The 14,098-nt window shown below is 42.3% G+C and overlaps 1 pseudogene; it reads right to left on the bottom strand.

Moving 5' to 3' along the window:
• Nucleotides 1-248: 248 nt before the first annotated feature.
• On the bottom strand, nucleotides 249-4,122 carry LOC102841458 (annotated as a pseudogene).
• Between the last annotated feature and the right edge of the window lie 9,976 nt (nucleotides 4,123-14,098).

The following is a 14,098-nucleotide window of genomic DNA, read 5'->3' on the forward strand; positions in this document are numbered from 1 at the left end:
AACTTAATAACAACACCCATAGTGACCCTGTATCGAGTTTCCAAGGAGAGCTTGAACCATCGACATTGCAGTTCAAACGACTTTGCATTCTGATGCATTAGCCCACAGCGCCATACTAGGACTCCAATCCCTAAGATTAGAAGTGAAAAATAGTTATCATATGAGATTTCCCCACAATCAGGTCTCTCTAGAACAGATGTGGTAGTAGGCCATTATCTGTAAATTTGGTAGATATTTACTCTTTTTTCTTAAGGTGAACATATGTACAGAGACATTATTTTTCTCTTTTCTGAGGAACTTTTGGGTCCTGAATGTACTGAAGAGTAGTCTTCTGTTGTAGATAAAATAGGAGACAAACTCTATTTCTCATCAGATCTTTCCTTAGATATTTCTTCAGAATGCTGTTTTCAGGGGTGAGTATTTCATCTACAATAACTCTTTGACATTTTTTTTTTAATTTGAAAGATGACTCATGGGTTTCTGAGGTATTACTTTATTGAGGTAGCTGCAACATGGTGATGAATAAATGTTGCTTGTTCTTGAAACAGGAGAGACACAAATATCACTTGTAGTTTCATTAATGAGTCCTCCCAATTTCATTTTCTGATTTCCGCATCCCGAGTTTCCACAGATATCATCAAAAGATGAGTGTAAAACATCAGCAAAGGGTTCATCTGAATATGAAGTGGTATGTAAAATGTTCAAAGGGGCTGGACACAGAGCTAATTGGACTAACAGGAGACATTTCAGTCATTTGGGAAGATGTAGGGTAAATATTTTCCCTTTCTCCTTCATCTCTTGTAATCTCTTCTCCATTGCACTGTGATGATTGCTGTTAATTACTGTAGAATATCAAAGCACTGTACTGACTGTTAATCACAAGGTTGGTGGTTCAAAACCACCAGCTGCTCTTTGGAAAGTTTATACAGAGTCGCTATGAGTCAGAACTGACTCGACAGCACTTAACAACAACAACAACTTTCATCAAGGAGGAGTCGTAGTGTGGCACTACAGGATAAGCACTGGACTGGTAACCACAGAGGTGGTGGTTCAAGCCCACCAGCTGCTCCTCAGAAACGCTATACAAGGTTGCTATGAGTGGGAGCTGAACCAAAGGCACTTAACAACAACACATCAATGAACCATTGCTGTTGTTAAATGTCCTCGAGTCAATTCCGACTCATAGGGAGCCTGTATAGAGTTTCTGAGGAGCAGCTGGTGGTTTTGAACCACTGATCTTATGACTCAAACCGCCTTGTGGTCCAGTGCATTATCCCATAGTGCCACACCTCAGGTACATCATTCTCAAGAGCTGTATTTTGTCTTCTAGCTCTTTAGTCATTTTCTCAAATTTCTTCCATCATTTTCTGGTGTTTGGGCATTAAAATTGTTGGGCTGCATATATTTGTTTTCTTTTAATTAGACTTGGTGACTGTTCATTAGTATTAATGGTTCATCCGTGTGTACTCTAGCTGTCCTGTAAGCCCTTCAGTGTTCCTCGAACATAGTAAGCCTGCGATCTTCATACTAGCTAAGAGGCATGCCCAATTCAATTTGGACTTCAATCATAGTACATGGGCCAGGGTTTAAAAACTTTTTCAACCCAGAGCACTGAAACAAGCTTTATCCCTTTCCTCCATGCTTTGTCCCAAGTGCTCTGGAATCGATCTTTGAATACAATATGGGTCACTTGTTGCTAAAAGTGTTTGAAACCTTTGCCCCATATCCTCAAGTTGGTTCATAAATGCCTTTGAATAATTTTCTGTTCCTTTGGAGGACTACACTTCAACATATGCCACTGCATCTTTCAGAATGGAATCACCTGAAATCCGGGGGCCACCATGTGCGGGCTGGGGTGCAAGCCTGCCTCACCAGGTGATCATTGACATCCTTGCTTTTAGTGAGCGTTCTGGCTGTATTTCTTCCAAGATAGATTTGTTCGTTCTTCTGACTAGCTATGCTATGTTCAATATTTTTAAACAATGAAATGTACTGACACCTTGGCTGCAACAATGGGCTCAAAGGTTGTTAGAGTAGTGCAGGACCTGACAATATTTCATTCTGTTACACATCAGGTCCCTGTGAGTAGGAACCAATTCCAAGGTACCTAACTAGCATCAATAACATGGTAAGTGTATGTTTCAGCTTTAGAAGAACCACCAAACTTTTTTTCCATAGTGGATGAACCAGTTTACATTCCCACCAGCAATGAATGAGGATTCCAATTTCTCCACATCTTTGCCAACACATGCTATTTTCCATTTTAAAATTATAGTAATTCCAGAAGATACGACCACTTATTTCTGAATATTAAACCAACTAGTAAGATAGGTTGGCACAGTGGCTCCAACAATGAGCTCAAACATAGGAACAATTGTAAGGATGGCCCAGGACAGGATACTGTTTTGTTCTGTTGTATGTTAGGGTTGCTATGAGTGAGAATTTGCTTACTCCACAGCACCTAACAATGACAGCGACAGCTAAAAATTTAAATCTCTTTTATGTATTGCTGGTTTCAATTTGCTAATACTTTAAGAATTGTTGCATATATATTCTTAAGGGATTGTTGTTGTTGCTAAGGATCATGGAGTTAGTTCCATTTCATAACGACCCTGTATAGGGTTTCTGAGGCTTTAAATCTTCCCAGGAGCAGAAAGCCTCATCTTTCTCCCCTGGAACAGATGGCTCAGCAGGCTGCAAACATGGTCCTTGTGATTCACAGTCCAGTGTTTATCGTATGGAGCCACCTAGCTCCTTGTTGTTGTTGTTGTTGTTGTTAAGTGCCGTCGAGTCGGTTCCGACCCATAGTGACCCTGTACAGGGTTTCCGAGGGTGTAAATCTTTATGGGAGTAGAAAGCCTCATCTTTCTCCCGCGGAGCGGCTGATAGTTTCGAACCGCTGACCTTAAGGTTCGCAGTCCGATTCGTAACCACTACGCTACCATAGCTCCTTCTTAAGGGATATTAAGTTGTAAATTTCTTGTAATGGTTTTGTTTGGCCTATCAGGGAAATACTAACCCCATACAAAGAAAACTGCACTTACATGCTCTTTTTCTGTTGTCTGAAAACTTTATGCAATACTAATATAACTTTATTTTTAAAAAATTGGAGCTGGAATTCACCAGTTAAGCCATCTGGGTCTGGGGTTTTCTTAAATGTGGGTAACTTTATAATCATGAATATGATTTATTCCATGAATATAAAGCTTTTTAGATTTTACATTTCTTTTTGTCTCAGTTTTGGTAATTTATGGTCGAGTGGAAATTGAGTTCTAGAAAATAGAAGATGCCTGAGGATCACGGGTGGTTTAGAACTCAGTTGGATTTTAGAAATTAACCACAAGCAGAGCACAATAGAGTGAGCAGGTTTACTCCAACAAGGGACGATACAAAGCCGTCAGGTTTCCTAAAACCTTTGTCTCTGGGTATTTTTTTCAGACAGGATGGGCGGGAGAAGAGGAGGGTAGGGGAGCCGGGTTGATAGCAATGTCTGGAACAACACTGCCATCGTGAGGAGCTAGTTGGAAACAGCCTCGCGTTAACGTCCATTCTGTGCCGGCAAGATCCTCCATGGAACTCAGCGTCTCCTCCACCAGCCAATAAGAAGCTTTGCACAGAGCTGGGGGCAAAGTATAGAAGTTGGCCAGTGACTGAACCAGACTGAACCTACAGCCCCCCGAAAGTCCAGGCACCGGAAGTAGTGGGGCGGAGCCTCGGTTTGCTTCAACTGTGGGCGGGACTAGAGGGAGCTGGTAGCCAACAAGCTCTGGCCCTGTGAGCATTGTTCTCTCCAGGTTGTTCAGGCTAGCTAGCACATGGTGTCTCCAAGATCTGGAGCTGGACATTAGAGTAGCCAGACTGATCATATAGCTGGAGACCATGAGGTGCACCCAGATGTTTGGAACCCTCTGCCTGGAGCTAAGAAGACCTGAAGAGACTACAACCACCCAGCCAAGCCAAGATGGTCAGCACTCAGAAACAGATATGGAAAAAAAAAATCAGTGAAGACTATTGAAGATGAATCCACCTTTTGAAAGTCCTTGTCTGTCGGAGGTAGCATTACCTGTGGCCTCGCTTCACTTCATACTTGGCTGTTGTAACAGGTACATTGTAAACAAGCATGATTGTTTCTACAAATGCAAAAGCAGGTGGCAAATTTTGAAAATATTTCAAATATTCCAAAGCATATTTAATGATACTTGAAAAGCATTCCAGTTATAAGTAAACTTGTTTTGATGCTCAAGGTGCAAGGAAATTTGAACGTTTTTTTGTAAAAGTACAGATTATATGAACAAAGGTAAGAGATGCAAATGCGTGGCAAAAACATTTTTAAAGTAGTATTTCTTCTCATTGTGATTGAGGTACCAGTTATTTTCTACTTTGTATTTTTACAAAATTTAAATGCTTTACCAGAACAAGGTATTTAACTCTGTAATTTCTTGAAATAGAAAGGATTTCTAGTGTAGAATATATATATATATTTAAAACCTCACATGCTCAAAAATGTATTTATATGGATGTATGCAAACAGCATGAGGTGATGCTGAAGACTGCAAAACTGCTCCCTAGCTGGGTCCAATTATGTTAAAAGGAAAAGGAAACCCATTCTCCCATCTTCATGTGTATAAGCTTTCACTTTAAGTTATGTATTTGCCATCATGACCTGTGTTACATGTCTTAACTTGTCATTCTGAGTCACATTTGTATCTATTTCTAAAAACAGACATTGATGAAAGATCACAGTTGCTTGTAAAGAGTATGAATTCATTGACCTCAAAGTTTTGCTAAGATAAGCATCTAGGCGACTGAATTTGAGGGAAGCAAATTTCATATTTCTTTTATTGAACCCTTTTTCCGACTTTACAATTTTTCAAGATAAAATTTTAGAATGAATTTGGAGAAGAATAAGAAAAGAAACCCCAATGTTCTGAAGTCTGACTATAGCGCGCCTGTTCCAGTCTTAGTTTTAGAGTATGGGTTTGTCAGTGTTACAAAGATTAGGTAAATGGGATCTCCGATTCAAAATGGCTAAGTGGTGATATGTTATAGGCACTGTCTGCCCTGTGTATTGCTATGTCCTTGTAGGAATCCAAAAACTTTTCAATGGGAACTGAATATGTTTTTATGAATGGGCCAGCCAAGAAGCTTTGTAAAGATTTTATTTTCTAAAATCCAGGGCTTGCTAATTTTTTATGGTAATTTCACACTGCCCAGGAATCAGAAGTGGAAATTAAAAAAAACAAAAGTGATATTTTTATAAATTCAATTTAAATATAAATGTATTGTTGTGTATGTCCCTAAATATAGAGTTGTGTTGCAAATTTTAAAAGAAGTGGAAGTAAAATACGCAAAAGCTCATTGTTTACTCTTGATTGGCACGTGTTTATTTTAAGAATCTTTTGCAAGCTGTAGGTCTTAAGTTTCTACTGAGAAAATATAACCTGGATCCCTGAAAAAAACAGTGACACTCAGTAAGTAAGTCCATAAGAAGACTTTGGCGGTCGTTTAATGATGTGGGAACCTGCTTGCGTTCCAATGGAAAATGGTGAAGCCCTGAACCCTCTAACTAGAAATAGAATATATTTGAAGATATGTGTTACTCCAAGTGCAGCATCTTATGACCCAGGCCCTTATCTTAGGGTTCTAGCTACATGGCTGCTTCCAGCTCAACATACAAAGCCTAATACTTAAGTCAGAAAATGGGGAAGGACTCCCAGGGATTCTAAAAAGTGATACAGGTCAGGAACCATGTGTCCTGGTGCCAAGATTTGCACTTCTTCGGGATCTTGGTTTCCATTGTTTTCTTCACTCTTATCATTGGGTTCCTAAGAATGGCCCATTGAAGCAGATAACTCCATACAGGGAAAATGCTGGGAATCAAGGTTGAATGAAGAATAGACTTGTATGAAGCAATGGTCCAGTGGAAATGGAATTCTTGAAATGAAAAATACAGGGTTTAGGCTTTACTGGAGCAAAAGTGAGCTTTATTTCTTCCCTTACTGAGCCAGCTACTAGGCAGCCAAATTCCCTGGCTCTTTTGTCTCTTGGTGGCGTGCTTTCTGATTGGATGGGAACAGGGCTTGTCAGCTTATCTGCAGCTCTAGTGCCATCTTGAAGAAGTAATTTGACAAAACACAAAGTTGTTCCTTCAACTTCAGGGGGGAAGCTGAATGAACCTCGACCCCAAACTGGTCCTTCTTCACTTCATCTCTGAGTCTTTCCAGAAGCTGTGGACAATGACCTCTGACCCCTTCAGCCTACTTCAGCTAAAGCAGATCTGGAGAGAAACCTTGCATCATGCTAAGCTGCCTGTTTTGAAGTAATAGTTTGACTTGACCATATGCTGTTTTGGGGAGTCAGATGTACGAAGACAATGCCTCAGATCTGAAGTTGGAATTGTGGGGGACAGCAGAGATGTCCCTAGCCCTGGAATACCTCTGGTTCAAGAATTTTGTTTTCACACATTTTTGTTTACACTAAGAAACTGCATCTGGCCAAAAAGTGGATGGAAGCCTAAATCAACAGCATCTTTTTCAGACCTAGGAATTCAACCATACCACCATGAACTGTTTTACTGATTTTCATTCTTTCTCTTTCCAACCTTAACTACCATTCAGTCATTGACACTCATCTCAGATCAAGAGCTGTTCCAAAATAAAAAAGTTACAAGGAAAATAAACCACCAAGAAAGGAAAAAGAAAGAGCAGGTACTTCCCAGCCAAGAAAAGGCCATGCACAAATAGGAAAATTTGTTAGCAGAGTCTCAAACTCACCAGTACTCAGGTAAATTGTAATGAAACCAGTTGACCCCTTTTACCTCTCACTGTTTATCGTCTCTCTGAAGGAACCACTGAAAATGGAGCTATGGCTAGTGCCCAGATTGTGTGACGATATATAGACTCGCATCAGTTTCCTACCAGGTGAGAAGCATTGTTCATTGGTTCACCTCTTTGGAGATCAATTAGTCATCATTGGTTCATCTACCCATGGGCATACCCTTTGTCCAGAGACTGCCTTTAAAAGGGTTCACATATCCACACTCCACAGGAAATAAGAGAAGTGGGGTCAAGGAGATTCATTGAGGTTTCCTGAGTGCAAGAGGGAACAATGGGAAACTGCAAAAGGTCCATTGTTTATGGTTTAGCTATAGGAAGTTCAGCTATAATAGGTAGTCTTAAGTCTTTAGAAAGAATTAAAGTCTCTTCCATTTCCTTATCAGGAGAGGTGTCCAGGCTTTTGGTTTAAAAAAGCAAAGTTGCGGAACTTTGGGATCAAGCCATTCTAGGTGGCTAATACAAGGAAAACAACGAAGTAGAAGGCTGTCTTTCATTACTTATTCCATGAATGATTACTTCAAGCCAAACGCAGAGACACTTATGACTTCAAAAAAGTGAATCCGTACCAGGGAAATATCTCCAGACCTTCTGACCAAACAACTAACAGTTTTGAACTTTCTAGAGCGATAATTCCAATGCTTTGTCTTCCTTCAGGTTTTAGACTTGTCTGAAGTCTTGACGTGGACAATGCAAAGGCTTCCATTTGAATTTTTTTTTATATCAAGGAACCAACATTGCCCTAGTATATAGTTAAGAAAACAGCATGTAACAAGATTTATTCTTCTCTGAGTACCTGCAGGAGTCCTGGTGTGGCACTGTGGGATAATGCATTGGACTGCAAGGTCAGTTTGAACTGCCAGGTTGGCGGTTCAAATTCACCAGCTGCTCCTCAAAAATCCTATACAGGGTCGCTATGAGTTCGAACTGACTTGATAGCACTTAAGGACAACAACATGCATGAACATTGAAAGCCTGACTTGTAATTGCTATGCAAACATGCTAGAGTTCGAACTGACTTGATAGCACTTAAGGACAACAACATGCATGAACATTGAAAGCCTGACTTGTAATTGCTATGCAAACATGCTATTTCTAACTTGTACTTACCAGCACATCCAGTTTTCTGAAGCATATTTAATAACACCTGAAGAAGTGTACGTGAGAAAACGATGATTGAATGAAGCAATTCAAACTTGCAAAGTTATTTGTTATGAAATTATGTACCAATTCTCATTCATACCAATAAACTCTGATAGTCCAGGCACATATACTCACATATACACAATTATCTAATTTATATGAAAAAAGAGTACAGTAAATCAAATACTAATGAAAATCCAAAGCAGATATTCATCTTCTGTGACTTAGAGTATTGCTTTTTTACCCTTGATACTTGCTCAGTTGATTGAATCTTTTCTAACTGCATATATTATGATTTGAGTAACAATAAAGAACTGCTATGAAACTTAATAATTAAAAAGCAAACTATCATGATGGATATCCTTCATGAATAGTTTATGCTATTGGAAAGTGCCCATCAAGAATCATTGCCCAAACCCCATGTACAGTATGTGACCAGGTTGAATTTTTGTGTATCTCTTTTATAATGTGTAAACGAGTATACACAGCAGCCTGCTAATGTGGATTCATTTGGCAAATTGTTGTTGTTGTAATGTGCCGTGGAGTCGGTTCCGACTCATAGCGACCCTGTACAGGGTTTCCGAGGCTGTAAATCTTTACGGGAGCAGAAAGCCTCATCTTTCTCCCGCGGAACAGCTGGTAGTCTCGAACTGCTGACCCTGAGGTTAACAGCCCGATTTCGTAACCACTACGCTACCAGAGAAAAATAGTGACCCTGTACACGGCACATAACAACAACAACAACAACAGTAGGGTTTCCGAGGAGCAGCTGGTGAGCTTGAACCGCCGACTTTGCAGTTCAAATGGCTTTGCAGTGTGGCGCATTAACCCACAGCGCTAGAGTTGTTAGCTAGAGTTGTTAAGTATCGTCGAGTCTGTTCTGACCCATAGCGACCCTGTTTAGGGTTTCCGAGGAACAGCTGGTGAGCTTGGACCACCGACCTAGCAGTTGAAACTACTTTAAAGCTTAGTGCATTAACCCTCAGAGCCACACCAGCACTAGAGTTAAACAGTCCTATTTCTTGGCGCCTTTGTCTTCCCATTTTTTTCAGACCTGATGGGCGGGAGGAGAGAGGTTGGCCCGGCGCAAATTAGTCTATATGCAGTGCTACTGCCATCATGCGGAAAAAGTTTTAAAAAGCCCTTAGCCTGGGAGTCTTCCTGTGGCGAGGTATGATAAGCACTGGACCAGGGACTGCAAAGTCGATGGTTCAAGCTCACTGCCACATCTCATAAACTCTATGCTGGGTGGCCATGAGTCGAAACGACTGACTGCTGTTGAACAACAAGCATAAGCAGGGTCTACGGTTCAAAACCACTCCGCCTCGCCTCGGAAACGATATACCTGATGGCTACGAGTCAAAATGACTGACGGCTGTTGAACAAGTCTGGGCACTGGACAGGACCTTAAGGTTGTAGGTTCAAAGTCACCAGCCTCCTCTGAAACGCTCACTATACAGGGTCCCAATGACTCAGGCGGAGTACTGGTGTGGCGCTGTGGGTTAATGCGCCAGACTGCAAAGCCTTTTGAACTGCAAGGTTGGCGGTTCAAGCTCACCAACTGCTCCTCGGAAACCCTATACAGGGTCGCCATGGGTCGGAATCGACTCGATGGCACTTAACAACAACAAATGAGTCAGACACTACTTGATGACATTGAACAACAACAAAAAAGGAAGGCCCTCAACTAAGCAGAGTTATTATAGTGGCCGCAACAATAGACTCAAACTTAGTAAGGATTGTGCTCAATATTACTAAAGATGCCACCGGACCAGATATTTTATTCTGTTATACTGAGTGTCACTCTGAGTTGGAAATGACTTGGCATTTAACAAGCAAAACAATCGTTTCCTATAGTGTTGGTGGAGAATATTGAAAGTAGCATGGGCTGCCCGAACAAAGAAATCTGCCTTGGAAGTAGTCCAGCCACAGTGCTCTTTAGAAGCCAGCATGATGAAACTCTGTCTCTTATACGTTGGACTTGTCATCAAAGAAACCAACTTGGAATGGTACCTCCTTCAGGCCTGGACATTTCCAGTATTTTCTTCACCTAGTTATGCCTGGGGCTGGAGATAGAATGCTGAGTGAACAGTAGCATAGAGTGGGTTCATATTCATAGAACGGCTGTATAGGGTTTCCCAAGACCACCTGGTGAGCGTGAACCTCTGTTCTTCAGCTACAAAGGACTTTGGAGTCTAGTACACTAACCCACAGTACCACACCAGGCTAGAGTTAGGCAGTCTTATTTCTTGGCGCCTTTGCCTTCCCATTTTTTTCAGACCTGAGGGGCGGGAGAAGAGAATGTGGCCGCAGGGCATGTCGGACTGTATGCCGCTACTGCCATCGTGCGGAAATAGTTTTAAAATGCCCTTAGCCATGGAGTCCTGTTTTTGATGCAGGAGGATAAGCATTGGACTCCTGGACCGCCAAGTGTATGGTTCAATCTCACCTGCCAGCCTCTGAAACCCCATATGGAGTAGCCAAGAGTCAAAAGGTTTAGGGCTGTGGAACAAGGATAAGCACTGGACCATACTGCAATGTCGGTGGTTCAAAATCACTCTCCTCCGGAAACCCTATACAGGGTCTCTATGAGGAGTCCTGGTGTGGCGCTGTGCGCTAACACATCAGACTTCGAAGTCTTTGAACTACAAGGTCAATGGTTCAAGCTCACCAGTTGCTCTTTGAAAACGCTATAAAGGGTCACTTTGGGTCAGAACTGACGCAACGGCACTTAACAACAACAACAACAATGAGCCAGACACTACTTGATGACACAAGAACAAAAAAAGGAAGACCCTCAACTAAGCAGAGTTATTATAGTGGCCGCAACAATAGACTCAAACTTAGTAAGGATTGTGCTCAGTTTTGCAGATATTTTATTCTGTTATACTGAGTGTCACTATGAGTTGGAAATGACATCTAACAAGCAAAACAATCGTTTCCTATAGTGTTGGTGGAGAATGTTGAAAGTAGCGTGGGCAGCCGTAACAAAGAAATCTGCCTTGGAAGATGTCCAGCCACAGTGCTCTTTAGAAGCCAGCATGATGAAACTTTGTCTCTTTTACTTTGGACTTGTCATCAAAGAAACCAATCCCTGGAAAAGGACATCATGCTTAGTAGAGTATCAGAGAAACAGAGACCCGCTATTGACATAGACATTGACATAGACCCGCTATTGTCAGGATGGTGCATGACTTTGAGACATTTCATTCTGTCCTTAGAGGCTTGTGTGTTGGTATGATACTCAACAAGTTTCAGCAGAATTTTGACAGAGGAGGAAGAAAGGTCTGGTGATGGACTTCCAAAATGTTCCCAATGAACACCCTATGGATCATAACAGAATAGTCTCCACTCTGATGCTGGAAGATGAAAGCCCTAGGTTGGAAGACACTGAAGATCCCCAGTGGCCATAACAGTAGACTCCCATTCTGAAGCTAATGGAGGGGGCTAGACCATGTTTTCTTCTGCTGTGTGCAGGGTCCCCAGGAATCAGAGCCAACTCTATGGGCAACAACAACAAACCTAAAAGGCCTATTGTCTCCTAGACAACGGAAGATGACTCACCTGGGCCCTCCTCTCATGGCTACTGGCAAATGACTGGGGACATTTCAAGACCAAAGATAATGCAGAACTGGGACTCCTGAAGATGAGACAGGTCAAGGACACTTGGATTGGTATCTCCTTCAGGCCTGGGCATTTCCAACTTTCTCTTCTCCCATTAAAGCAAGTCCGGTACCCTGAAATTTGCCTCCAAAAAAAGACAACTTGGTAACTGGAGAAAATGTTGGAAAATTAATGCTGAATGAAGAAGAGCTGAAGTTCAAAGCCTGTCTTGGGAAAAATAAGGCTTGACAAGATTCCTGATGAAGCTGAGGGTTCAGGACTCAGTTTGATTGGGGAAGAAAGTGGAAAGGAAAGCAAAACAATTTGAGTATCTTTCCTCAAGCTGGGCAAGTGGGCAAGAGGGCAAGATCTGAGTTAGCCAAGCTTCCCAGTCCCTTTGTCTATTGGTGGCATTTTTTGAAGACTGAACGGGCGGGAGCAAAGCACATAGGGAAGGGTTTGTCAGCTTATCAGCAATCCTACTGCCCTCTTGAGTAGATAATTTGAGAAACTTTAATGCCCTGGGTACTTTGCCTTAAAAGACCGAGAAGTTGAGGAAGGTGAGACCTATCAGGAGGTTTACTAAGACCTGACCCCAAACTCGGCCTCTTTGCTTTCATCTTGGAGGCCTTTTGAAGCTGTGGACAAAGTTGTGATATAGTCATAGAAGCTGGCTAGTCAGTGGCCACGGACTCAGAAGACAGTTGCAGGAAATTCTGAAATAGGAAGTCATGTAGATTGTGTTTGGTTTCCTCTAGTAAAGGAGCTCTGGTAGCATAGTGGTTATGAATCGGGCTATAAACCGCAAGGTCAGAAGTTTGAAACTACCAGCTGTTCTGCAGGAGAAAGATGAGGCTTTCTGCTCCTGTAAAGATTTACAGCCTCGGAGACCCTGTACAGGGTCACTATGAAGTGGAACCAACTCCATGGCACATAACAACAACAACAGTATGGGCAAGGCTATTAGTTTTAGGTGCCCCTTCTGACTCATGGAGTCCTGGTGTGGCGCTGTGGGTTAATGTGCCAGACTGCAAAGCCATTTGAACTGCAAGGTTGGCGGTTCAAGCTCACCCATGGTTCCTCAGAAACCCTATACAGGATTGATATGGGTTGTAACCAACTTGACGGCACGTCACAATAACAACAACAACAATTTCTACCCATAGCAACCCCTTGTGACATTAGAACTGCCTCATAGAATTTTCTGACTGTAATCTTTACAGTAGCACATTATAAGGTCTTTCTTTCATGGAGTTGCTGGCTGGGTTCTAACCATCAACCAAGGGCTTCACCATTCACCACAGGGCAAGAGGAAGTAATTTTCAGACAAATGCAGAGCTTATACTGTCTTGTAATAGGGAAGATATCTTATCAGGTCTTCAAGGAATCTTCATCAGTAAAAGACTAGGAAGCAGGCACAGAGAGTCATACTATTTTCATGTATGCATGAACAATCAGGGCCCTTAAGGGTCTCTTTTTCCTTTGAGGAACATCAACTGCTAAAACCCCCCTCACTCTTCCTTTGTGAGGGATGAGATGAGAGTAGGTCTCTAAGTGAGAAGGCCTGCACACTAGGCCTTAGAAAACAGCTGCAAAGTCACTGTAACTGCTCTCTTGTGGTGGTTATGTGCCCTGGAGCTGGTTCCGATTCATAGCGACCTTGTATAGGGTTTCCGAGGCTGTAAGTATTTAAAAGAGCAGAAAGCCTCATCTTTCTCCCACAGAACCACTGGTAATTTTGAACTGCTGACCCTGCGGTTAGCAGTCGAACTGGTAACCACTATGCTCTTGGACTCAGAAAATTCCTCTAGGCTTTCTCTCATCTTAACACTCCTACTGATGTTCTGGAGGTTATTAGCTTGGGAGGCTGGCAAGTTCTCCATCTCTATAGATCCTCCATGCTCCAGGCAATGGGCACCAGACCTGGGGTGATCTCTGAGACCACCAGAAAGCATACGGACTGTTGCACACATTGCTGCCACTTAGGGTCCAGGTCCTAGAGTCCAAGGGTCCCTTGTGTCTCATTGTGGAATTGGCAAGTACGAGAGGTAAAGATACAGATATCAAGCTCTGGTAGTGTAGTGGTTATGAATCGGGCTGCAAACCACAAGGTCAGCAGTTCGAAACTACCAGCTGTTCTGTGGGAGAAAGATGAGGCTTTCTGCTTCCATAAAGATTTACAGCCTCGGAATCCCTTGACAGGGTGGCTATGAGTCGGAACCGACTCCATGGCACATAACAACAACATCAGGCATAGACTGTCAGTGAAATCCTGTACCCTTACTGTTACTGGGAGGACATGGAAACCTAGTTCCAGTTCTGCCTCCTTGCTCACCAGCTACTTGACCAGGATCCCTCCTCTCTCCAGACCTTTTGGTAAGCCTCAGATTGAAGTAAAGGAGGTCCAGTTTTGGATCAGGGCACGCACATAGCCTCTGAAAGGACTAGAACTTTCTTGGCCACAATGCCTCATGGGAATTTGTGCTGACAACTTTAGTTCTTGTCAAACTATTTCCACT

This window comes from Chrysochloris asiatica, unplaced genomic scaffold (genome assembly GCF_000296735.1).
Source record: "Chrysochloris asiatica unplaced genomic scaffold, ChrAsi1.0 scaffold00051, whole genome shotgun sequence".
In the NCBI taxonomy this organism is placed as follows: domain Eukaryota; kingdom Metazoa; phylum Chordata; class Mammalia; order Afrosoricida; family Chrysochloridae; genus Chrysochloris; species Chrysochloris asiatica.